The 12,193-nt window shown below is 23.8% G+C and overlaps 1 protein-coding gene across 4 annotated transcripts in view; it reads right to left on the bottom strand.

Moving 5' to 3' along the window:
• The window catches only part of LOC142240962 (putative fatty acyl-CoA reductase CG5065), a 174,263-nt gene that overhangs the window by 60,469 nt on the left and 101,601 nt on the right, over positions 1-12,193 (bottom strand). Inside the window, exon 1 of one of the 4 annotated variants that reach the window (XM_075312706.1) lies at positions 4,269-4,379. The exons of 2 other annotated variants lie outside the window; for them this stretch is intronic. The gene's annotated coding sequence lies outside the window, so the exon portion shown is untranslated. Of the gene's footprint in view, positions 1-4,268; positions 4,380-12,193 lie in introns of those variants that run through there. One more of the 4 variants, XM_075312708.1, reaches the window with a different exon arrangement.

The raw sequence follows: 12,193 nt of genomic DNA, 5'->3' as shown, positions 1-12,193 counted from the left end.
AAATTTTGAGAAAATTTTCTATAGAAATAAAGTTCTAACAAAATTTTATATAGAAGTAAAATTTTGACAAAATTTTACTTCTATATAAATTTTGGAGAAAATTTTCTATAGAAATAAAATGTGGACAAAATTTTCGATAGAAATAAAGTTTTAAAAAAATTTTATATAGAAGTAAAATTTTGACAAAATTTTATATAGCAATAAAATTTGGAGAAAATTTTCTATAGAAATGGAATTTTGAAAAATTTTCTGTAGAAATAAAATTTTGACAAAATTTTCTATAGAAATAAATTTTTATATAGAAATGTATATAAATAAAATTTTGAGAAAATGTTCTATAGAATTAAAATTTTGACAAAATTTTCTACCGTAATATAATTTTAAAAAAATTTTCTATAGTAAACCAGTAAGGAAAGTCTAAAGTCGGGCGGGGCCGACTATATTATACCCTGCACCACTTTGTAGATCTAAATTTTCGATACCATATCACATCCGTCAAATGTGTTGGGGGCTATATATAAAGGTTTGTCCCAAATACATACATTTAAATATCACTCGATCTGGAAGAATTTGATAGACTTCTACAAAATCTATAGACTCAAAATTTAAGTCGGCTAATGCACTAGGGTGGAACACAATGTTAGTAAAAAATAAATATGGGAAACGTTTAAATCTGAAGCAATTTTAAGGAAACTTCGAAAAAGTTTATTTATGATTTATCGCTCGATATATATGTATTAGAAGTTTAGGAAAATTAGAGTCATTTTTACAACTTTTCGACTAAGCAGTGGCGATTTTACGAGGAAAATGTTGGTATTTTGACCATTTTTGTCGAAATCGGAAAAACATATATATGGGAGCTATATCTAAATCTGAACCGATTTCAACCAAATTTGGCACGCATAGCTACAATGCTAATTCTACACCCTGTGCAAAATTTCAACTAAATCGGAGTTAAAAATTGGCCTCTGTGGTCATATGAGTGTAAATCGGGCGAAAGCTTTATATGGGAGATATATCCAAATCTGAACCGATTTCAAGCAAATTTGGCACGCATAGTTACAACGCTAATTCTACCCCCTATGCAAAATTTCAACTAAATCGGAGCAAAAAATTGGCCCCTGTGGGCAAATAAGTGTAAATCGGGCGAAAGCTATATATGGGAGCTATATCTAAATCTGAACCGATTTTGCTGATATTTTGCAAGTTTTTCGAGACTCATAAAATATTCGGATGTACGGAATTTGAGGAAGATCGGTTGATATACACGCCAATTATGACCAGATCGGTGAAAAATATATATGGCAGCTATATCTAAATCTGAACCGATTTTTTCCAAAATCAATAGGGATCGTCTTTGAGCCGAAACAGGACCCTATACCAAATTTTAGGACAATCGGACTAAAACTGCGAGCTGTACTTTGCACACAAAAATACATCAACAGAAGGACAGACAGACAGACGGACGGACATCGCTAAATCGACTCAGCATTTAATCCTAAGCCGATCCGTATACTAAAAGGTTGGTCTATGATTACTCCTTCTTGGCGTTACATACAAATGCACAAACTTATTATACCCTGTACCACAGTAGTGGTGAAGGGTATAAAAATGTTGCCAACATTTTCTATATAAATAACATTTTGAGAAAATTTTCTATAGAAATAAAATTTTGAGAAAATTTTCGATATAAATAAAATTTTGACAAAATTTTCTATAGAAATAAAATTTTGAGAAAATTTTCTATCGAAATAAAATTTTGGGAAAATTTTCTATCCAAATAAAATTTTGGGAAATTTTTCTATAGAAATAAAGTTTTAACAAAATTTTATATTAAACTAAAATTTTGACAACATTTTATACAGCAATAAAATTTAAAGAAAAATTTCTATAGAAATAAAATGTTGACCAACTTTTCTGTAGAAATAAAATTTTGTATAGAAATAAAATTTTGACAAAATATTCTATATAAACAAAGTTTTGAGAAAATTTTCTATAGAAATAAAATTTTGACAAAATTTTCTATAGTAATAAAATTTTGACAAAATTTTCTATAGAAATAAAAAATTTTGACAAAATTTTCTATAGAAATAAAATTTTGACAAAATTTTCTATAGAAATAAAATTTTGACTAAATTTTCTATAAAAATAAAATTTAGATAAAACTTTTTTTTTATAAAAATAAAATTTAGATAAAACTTTTTTTTTATAAAAATAAAATTTTGAGAAAATCTGCTATAGAAATAAAATTTTAACAAAATTTTCTATAGAAATAAAATTTTCTACAGAAATAAAATTTTGGGAAAATTTTCCATCGAAATAAAATTTTTGGAAAATTTTCTATAGAAATAAAATTTTGATAAAAAAATTATATAGAAATAAAATTTGGACAAATTTTTCCATAGAAATAAGATTTTGACAAAATTTTCTATATAAATAAAATTTTGACAAAATTTTCTGTAGAAATAAAATTTTAAACAAAATTTTCCATATAAATAAAATTTTGGCAAGCTTCTCTATAGAATTAAAATTTTGACAAAATTTTCTACGGTAATAAAATTTAAAAAAAAATTTTCTATAGTAAAAAATGTTGCCAAAATTTTCTATATAAATAAAATTTTGAGAAAATTTTCTATAGAAATAAAATTTTGAGAATATATTCTATAGAAATAAAATTTTGATAAAATTTTCTATAGCAATAAAATTTAAAGAAAAATTTCTATAGAAATAAAATGTTGACCAATTGTATTTCTATAGAAATAAAATTTTGACAAAATTTTCTATAGAAATAAAATTTAGACAAAATTTTCTAAAGAAATAAAATTTAGACAAAATTTTCTATAGAAATAAAATTTAGACAACATTTTCTATAGAAATAAAATTTGGACAACATTTTCTATAGAAATAAAATTTTGACAAAATTTTCTATAGAAATAAAATTTAGACAAAATTTTCTATAGAAATAAAATTTAGACAAAATTTTCTATAGAAATAAAATTTAGACAAAATTTTCTATAGAAATAAAATTCAGACAAAATTTTCTATAGAAATAAAATTTAGACAAAATTTTCTATAGAAATAAAATTTTGACAACATTTTCTATAGAAATAAAATTTGGACAGCTCCTCCGTTAAAGTCGCATGTCTTTGAACTAAGGCTAATTTTCTTTAAAGTAAAGAAACGCATTTTTGATTTAAAGAATTTATCTTTAAATTAACTGAAATATTGAAACTTTAGATTTAAGATAAAAACGCTTCAAATATAGGCTAAGACTTATTTTGAGGATTTAGCGTGTTTGGTTTAAAGTGTTTTTTGGATTTAAGAAAACATTTTTTACTTTGAAGTATCCGTTATAATTTGGATTTTTAAACTGGCATTTGTTTGTACGTGAGTATTTTTTTAATAAACCGCGAAAAGAGAATGAAAATTTGATAAATGAGATGATCTGTATCCTAATTTTAATATTATTGGTCCTAGATTTAAAGCCAGAAAGGTCGGTAAAAAATTTCTTTATTTTAAAGAAGCCGCATCTTTGGCTCGGAATCAATACCAAAATCCTTAAGGGAAGGTCGAAATCTTTGGATCCAAGTAAACTTTTTTTTTGAGTGTTTATTTTTAAATAAAAACTTAGTTTAATGCGCATTGCATTTTTCTATTTTTTTCAACAAAAAAAAATAAATAAATAAAAATAAAATAAATAAATAAAAATAAAAAATATAACGCATATAATTTTTTTTAAATGAGGTATGCAAATGTTCTTTATTTATCATTTTGCATATTAAATATTTTTTCAGAGCAATCGGTGATCTTGTGCATTTAAAGGTTAAAAAAATTTGTCCTCCATATTGTTTAAATTGTGTGTCCTAAAATTTTTCTTTGCATAATCTTTCATATTAGGTCAATATATTTTTCAGTGTACTTTCTTTTTATTTTAATTAAATTGTTGGCATTGTTCTTTCTTAATTATAAGGGAATTACAATTGGAGCATGTGTATGCACTTCCGTTTCCTTTAGCTTATGCTTAGCACATCACAAAAGCAAGGTAATGGCTGACCATTCTCACATATTAAAAAAAAGGCACACACATCAACACTATAGCAATTAATTTTAATTATATTTTATTTATGGTTTGTATTATTTTTTTTTGTTTTGCTTTTCATTTATAATATTTAGAAAATATTTTACTTTTCTTTCTTCATGTTTTCTTGTATTTACATTTCCTTTTCAACCAAAAGCAGGGAGGGAAATTTAAAGAGAAAAAAACTCACTGTTATCACTTTGATTTGATTTTAATTGTCTTTGCCGAATTCATTCATATGCTACTAGGTACTACCTTTTTTCCGGGACTGACCGATAACGACATCTAAACACGATAAATTATGAAAATCGACTGAATTGTTCTAATCACAATACAAAGACTATATATAACTGACTAAGAATAAGAATAACAATAAGGCGTTTTCTGAACTGCTCTAGACATCAACACCAACATTGACGACGACAACAACAACGAAAACGCCGATGATGATGATAACGACATTCTACGATACTCATGAAGATGAGGTTGATGTTAATGCTAAAGCGTTACTACTAGGGGGCGCGGATGCTGTTGTGCCTGTGTTACTGTGAAACGCTAAGAAAACAGAACAGAATTCAAAGCGAAATGTTAATTTCTACGCTAGTTAATCAGTGTTTAAGGTGAGTACTAAGTTCGAATTTAGACGCGAAAATCAAAAATAAAACATTAAAAAAAAGTATAAAATTGTACTTCATAATAGGAAATAGCCCCAAATCTATGGTGAAAAAAATTTAGCGATTTTAGCGTCTAAACTCAAACTTAATACCCACTTCACGAAAATTGTTCCAATTAAAATCTTAATAGAGTTTTAAAGAATATTCAATTAAAAATTTAATTCATTTAACAAATGTTTTAATTGAAAAAAAAATAATAGTACCAATTAAATTTTTAATTGACTTTCAATTAACTTTTTAATTGATACTATCATTTCTGTTATTGAATACATTTCAATTAAAAAATTAATTGGATCAATTAATTTCGTGATTGAATCGCAACATTTCTTTTTATGTGCACCTTTAGTGTAATTGTAGGACGGGCATAAATTGTTCCGATCACGTTAAATATTCGCAGACAAAGGGGTAATGAATGACCGATCATTACATCAATAAACTTTTTGGTAGTTGTTATTGATGTAGATCGGATGGTATTGCAAATGGGCCATATCGGACCACTTTTACGTATAGCCCCCATATAAACTGACGCTCTGATTTGGCTTGCGGAGCCTCTTGGAGGAGCAAAATTCATCCTATCCGGTTGAAATTGGGTACATGGTGTTAGTATATGGTCTCTCACAACCATACAAAAAAAAATTGTCAACATTTTATTACTATAGACAATTTTGTCAAAATTTTATTACTATACAAAATTTTTTCAAGATTATATTTCTATAAAAAAAATTTGTCAAAATTTTATTTCTATAAAAAATTTGGTCAACATTTTATTTCCATAAACATTTTGTCAAACTGAATTATTTACGTATTTAATCGGCATTTTTTTTGTTTTGAGAACACGGAGTTAAGAAGTTTTAAGACACCTTGCCATCGGCAAGTATTACCGCAACCCAAGTAATTCGATTGTGGATGACAGTCTTTAATACAAGTTTCTATGCAATCCATGGTGGAGGATACAAAGATTCGGCCTGGCCGTACTTACGGCCGTATATACTTGTTATCATACTCGTCTATCAGCCAGGGATGAAAAATGCAATGTTTAAGAAAGTACAAACAATGTATTTCTTTTAGATGGAAAAAGTACTCTTTATTTATTTCAACAAAAATTCTATTTGAAGATTATTGTCAAGAACTCCTACAGACTGAATTTTAAAGAAAATAAAATTTTGTTTGTCAACTACTCAATTTTAAATATTTTGTTAGTTTTTTATTTGCTTACAAAGACTACCGCAATGATGTAATCACGGTTGCCAGAGTTGGTAGATAAATAAAAATAATTTTTTTATAGAAATAAATATTGACAAAATTTTCTACAGAAATAAAATTTTGACGAAATTTTCTATAGAAATAAAATTTTGACAAATTTTTCTTTATAAATAAAATTTTGAGAAAATTTTCTGTATAAATAAAGTTTTGAGAAAATTTTCTATATAAATAAAATTTTGAGAAAATTTTCTATAGAAATAAAATTTTGACGAATTTTTTTATAGTCATAAAATGTTGATAGAAATAAATATAGAATAGGAAATTTTGCTAACATTTTATTTCTATAGAGAATGTTGACAAAATTCTATTTCTATAGAAAATTTTATCAATATTTAATTTTTTTTTTTTAATTTTGTCAACATTTCATTTCTATAAAAAAATTTGTCAAAATTTTATACCTATAGAAAATTTTGTCTCAATTTTATTTCTATGGAAAATTTTCTCAATACATTAAATCTATAGAACATTTTGTCAAAATTTTATTTCTGTAGAAAATTTTTTCAAAATTAAATTTCTATAGAAAATTTTGCCAAAATTTTATGTCTATAGAAAATGTTGTCAAAATTTTATTTCTGTAGAAAATTTTTTCAAAATTAAATTTCTATAGAAAATTTTGTCAAAATTGTATTTCTATAAAAAACTATGTCAAAATTTTGTTTCCACAGAAAGCTTTGTCAAAATTTTATTTCTATAGAAAATGGTGGTAAAATTGCATTTCCATAGAAAATTTTGTCAAATTGTATTTCTATAAAAAAATTTTGTCAAAATTTTGTTTCCATAGAAAGTTTTGTCAAAATTTTATACCTATGAAAAATTTTGTCAAAATTTTAATTCTTGGCAAAATTTTATTTCTATAGAAAAATTTGTCAAAATTATATTTCTGTATAATATTTTGGCAAAAATTTATTTCTATAGAAACATTTGACAAAATTTTATTTATGTAGAAAATTGTGTCAATTTTTTTTTTCTATATAAAATTTGGTCAAAATTTTATTTCTATAGAAAAATTTGGCAAAAGTTTATTTCTATAGAAAATTTTGGCAAAATTTTATTTCCATAGAAAATTTTGTCAAAATTGTATTTCTATAGAAAATTTTGTCAAAATTTTATTTCTATAGAAAATTTTGTCAAAATTTTATTTCTATAGAAAATTTTGTCAAAATTGTATTTCTATAGAAAATTTTGTCAAAATTGTATTTCTATAAAAAAAACTGTCAAAATTTTGTTTCCATAAAAAGTTTTGTCAAAATTTTATTTCTTTAGAAATGTTGTCAAAATTGTATTTCTATAGAAAATTTTGTCAAAATTATATTTCTATAAAATATTTTGTCAAAGTTTTGATTCCATAGAAAGAAATGTTTTTCAAAATTTTATTTCTATAGAAAATTTTGTCAAAATTTTATGTCTATAGAAAATTTTTTAAAAATTTTATTTCTATAGATAATTTTGTCAAAATTTTGTTTCTATACAAAAATTTAGCAAAATTTTATTTCTATAGAAAATTTAGTCATAGTTTTATTTCTGTAGAAAATTTTTTCAAAATTTTATTTCTTTAGAAAATTTTTTCAAAATTTTATTTCTTTAGAAAATTTTGTCAAAATTTTATGTCTTTAGAACATTTTGTCAAAATTTTATGTCTATCGAAAATGTTGTCAAAATTTTATTCCCATAGAAATTTTTGTCAAAATTTTATGTCTTTAGAACATTTTGTATAAATTTTATTTCTTTAGAAAATTTTGTCAAAATGTTATGTCTATAAAAAATTTTGTCAAAATTGTATTTCTATAAAAAATGTTGTCGAAATTTTGTTTCCATAGAAAGTTTTGTCAAAATTTTATTTCTATAGAAAATTTTGTCAAAGGTTTATGTCTGTATAACATTTTGTCAAAAATTTATTTCTATAGAAAACTTTTTGTCAAAATTTTATTTCTATAGAAAATGTTCTCAATATTTGATTTCTATAATAAATTTTCGCAAAATTTTATTTTTATAGAAAATTTTCTCAATATTATAAATCTTTAGAATATTTTGTCCAAATTTTATTTCTATAGACAATTTTGGCAAAATCTTATATCTATAGAAAACTTTTTGTCAAAATTTTATTTCTATAGAAAACTTTGTCAAAATTTTATTTCTATAGAAAACTTTTTGTCAAAATTTTATTTCTATAGAAAATTTTGTCAAAATTGTATGTCTATAGAAAATTTTGTCAAAATTTTAATTCTATAGAAAATTTTGTCAAAATTTTATGTCTATAGAAAATTTTGTCAAAATTTTATGTCTATAGAAAATGTTGTCAAAATTTTATTTCTTTAGAAAATTTTGTCAAAATTTTATGTCCAGAGAAAATGTTGTCAAAATTTTATTTCTATAGCAAATTTTGTCAAAATTGTATTTCTATAAAAAATTTTGTCAAAAATTTGTTTCCATAGAAAGTTTTGTCAAAATTTTATTTCTATAGAACATTTTGTCAAAAGTTTATGTCTTTAGAAAATGTTGTCAAAATTTTATTTCTATAGAAAATTTTGTCAAAATTTTGTTTCCATAGAAAGTTTTGTCAAAATTTTATTTCTATAGAAAATTTTGTCAAAATTTTATGTCTTTCGAACATTTTGTCAAAATTGTATGACTATAGAAAATTTTGTAAAAATTTTATTTCTACAGAAAATTTTGGTAAAATTTTATTTCTATAGAAAATGTTACCACAATTTTATTTCTATAGAAAATGTTGGCAAAATTTTTGAAAACTACTATTGGCGTGAGCATAGAAAAAAATCCTTTAATTATAATACTTATCTATATAAAATTGCGATCATTTGGAGTCACGTTCATCTAGCTATTGTCCATATAATAATAATAATAATAATATATATATATATATATATATATATATATATATATATATATATATATATATATATATATATATATATATATATATATATATATATATATATATATATATATATATATATATATATATATATATATATATATATATATATATATATATATATATATATATATATATATATATATATATATATATATATATATATCCTTAGAAAACTTTGTAAAATTTTTTTTTTGTATATTTCTCAAAATTTCATTTCTATAGAAAATTTTGTCAAAATTTTATTTTTTAGAAAACTTTGTCAAAAATTTATTTCTATGGAAAATTCTGTCCAAATTTTTTACCTATAGAAAATTTTGTCCAAATTTTTTACCTATAGAAAATTTTGTCAAAATTTTATTTCTATTGAAAATTTTGTCAAAATTTTATGTCTATAGAAAATTTTGTCAAAATGTTATGTCTATAGAAAATTTTGTCAAAATTTTATTTCTATAGAAAATTTTTTCAAAATTTTATTTCTATAGAAAATTTTGTCAAAATGTTATGTCTATAGAAAATTTTGTCAAAATTGTATTTCTATAGAAAATTTTGTTAAAAATTTATGTCTGTAGAACATTTTGTCAAAAATTTATTTCTTTAGAACATTTTGTCAAAAAGTTATTTCTATAGAACATTTTGTAAAAATTTTATTTCTATAGACAATTTTCTCAATATTAAATTTCTATAGAAAATTTCATCAATATTTTATTTCTATAATAAATTTTGTCCAAATTTTATTTCTGTAGAAAATGTTGTCCAAATTTTATTTCTATAGAAATTTTTGGCAAAACTTTATTTCTATAGAAAATTTTGTCAAAATTTTATTTCTATAGAAAATTTTGTCAAAATTTTATTTGTTTTGTTTATTATTGTTGGCTTGTCTTCAATCGTTACCCAGCAAAAACTCTCATTACCCGGTAATCTTGTAGGTAAGCCTATTTAAAAATTAATAACCACTTATTAATTGGCATCGTTTCGGATTACATTTACATACGCGTGTCCTAGGAGGAAAGTACTTCTCCCCAGGCATACTTTCGGCCATAAAATAAGTAGTGCATTTAAAGCATATAATCACCTAATATGTAATGACTTATTCGTAGATACACCAAAGCTTGCAAAATAGCCACTTATTGTCTCAGGCAACCAAATCTCGAAAATATTGATTTCTATCGCCGATTACAATGGATCAAAATATCGCATTTTGGAAGTGTAATGTCAATGAGGTATAAGAAAACATTTATTTAAAACATAATATGATAATGTCATTACACACAATTATTATGAAATATTTGTGATAAAAAATTCTTAACGGAAAAATCTTCAGAATTACCGTTACATTACATATTCTTTTTGATTTTTTATGTAAGTGCTCGATTATGTGAATACTTATATTAACTACAACTGCCTAAAAATTTGAGAATAACAATTCGAAAATTACCGAGAAGTATTTATTTTTGTCATTACAAGTTAGTCATTATAACTCGCCGCAATGTAATGCAACGTGTAATGACAGCTTTACTCCTGGTAATGTCAATTGTAATGAGATGTGGTTACCTAGTTTTTGCTGGGTATTGTTGTTTTTTTTTATTTCTATAGAACATTTTGTCACAATTTTATTTCTATGGAAAATTTTGGCAAAATTTTTGAAAACTACTCTTGGCGTGAACACAGAAAAAAAATCCTTTAATTATAATACTTTTCTATATAAAATTGCGATTAGTTGGAGTCACGTTCATCTAGCTATTGTCCATATAATGTGCTATACAAATTGTTAACTTAAATCATTATACAGTCTAACAAAATTAATTGTTTATAAATTAAAATGTGTTAATATGGCAAAAGAAGTGAGAATATTTTTAAGGCACATTTAACAATGACTTTTTTACATACCAAGAATAAATGAACAAGTAAATATGGCTGAGATTTCGACCATGACCACTATGTGGTCGGGTTGAAAAACCTAATTGAAAATATGTCTACCAGACATCTCATGTTTCCGTCCGTCTATCCATCTATTTGTTTTTCGCAGTAGAGAGATATCGCAAATCTTCATAAAAATTTGTATAGAAAAGTTTCCTCTATTCAAAAGACGAAACACATTTAACTGTTTCCTCAATTCTCAAGATGAGCCATATTGACTTTGAAACAGTCAGTATATGGGAAAATTTTCCTAGGGCATACAACTTTATATGGAATTTCTTATGGGAAATTTCAATTTCCATTCGTATAGTTTTGATAGTAGATACAGTGAAGCCTCTCTAAATTGGACAAAAGTGGGCACCTTTTAAAACAAAGATAAGTTTTCTTGGGCAAACGTTATTAAAATAATATTAATTTCTCATAAATGGACACTTGAGCAACACATGAGTGTCCCCTTTTGGAAGGTTTCACTGTATACAATTTGTTAATAGGATTAGTGAATAAATCATAGTTTAATGCAAATCAGTTTATTACTCTAATATAATTATATTTCAGTGCAATAAACAAAATAAGAATTTAATTTATGAAATTAAAATGCTCCATTCAAACCGTTAGAAAAATATAGTACTTGGATGTTATGACTTTGGCATTTTGACTTTTACAAACATAAATAATATGCTTTAAACTTAATCTTAATTGATTTGAATTTTTATATACTATATTTATATGGTTTTGGTCTATAAGTTTTATTATCCACCCAGTTGTTGTTTATAGTCTACAATGAAGTAACAACAGGCTTCTAATGAAAACATAAATATAAGTTTCTCATAATTATTGTCTTCTAGGATTCGTATTGATTACCTACTGATTTCAGTACACACACTGAAAAAAAAAACAATGAAACCACCAGGAGGAAAATTTTTTGTTAATTTTAGAAAAATTAGATTATTTTAAGAAAATTTAAACCAATCGGTATTACAACGCTGACATCACGCCGATATCACAAAAATAAGTAAATATTTTTCGACAAATTCAAGAAAATTTATTCAACATGATTATTTTTTTTTTTTCGCTTGTTAAAAAAAATTTTGTAGTTTGAAGGAAAAAATTGGAGTTCAAAATGGCAAAAATGTCTTTAGTGCCATACAAAGTTCAATATGGGCGCATTTGTAGTAAAATTTACAAATTTAAAGAAATAATGAACTATTTTGTGAGAAATTTAGTAAATATTTTGCTTAATTTGTGTATAATATTTTCCCGATTTTTAGTTCATTTAACTAACATACGCAAAAAATTATTAGAGTAAAGGAAGCTTTCTCCAAACATAATAATTCCCTGACCTAAAATAAAATTAAATTGGCTTTA

This window comes from Haematobia irritans, chromosome 5, assembly GCF_050003625.1.
Source record: "Haematobia irritans isolate KBUSLIRL chromosome 5, ASM5000362v1, whole genome shotgun sequence".
In the NCBI taxonomy this organism is placed as follows: Eukaryota; Metazoa; Arthropoda; class Insecta; order Diptera; family Muscidae; genus Haematobia; species Haematobia irritans.
This window is presented reverse-complemented; position numbering and strand designations above follow the sequence as displayed.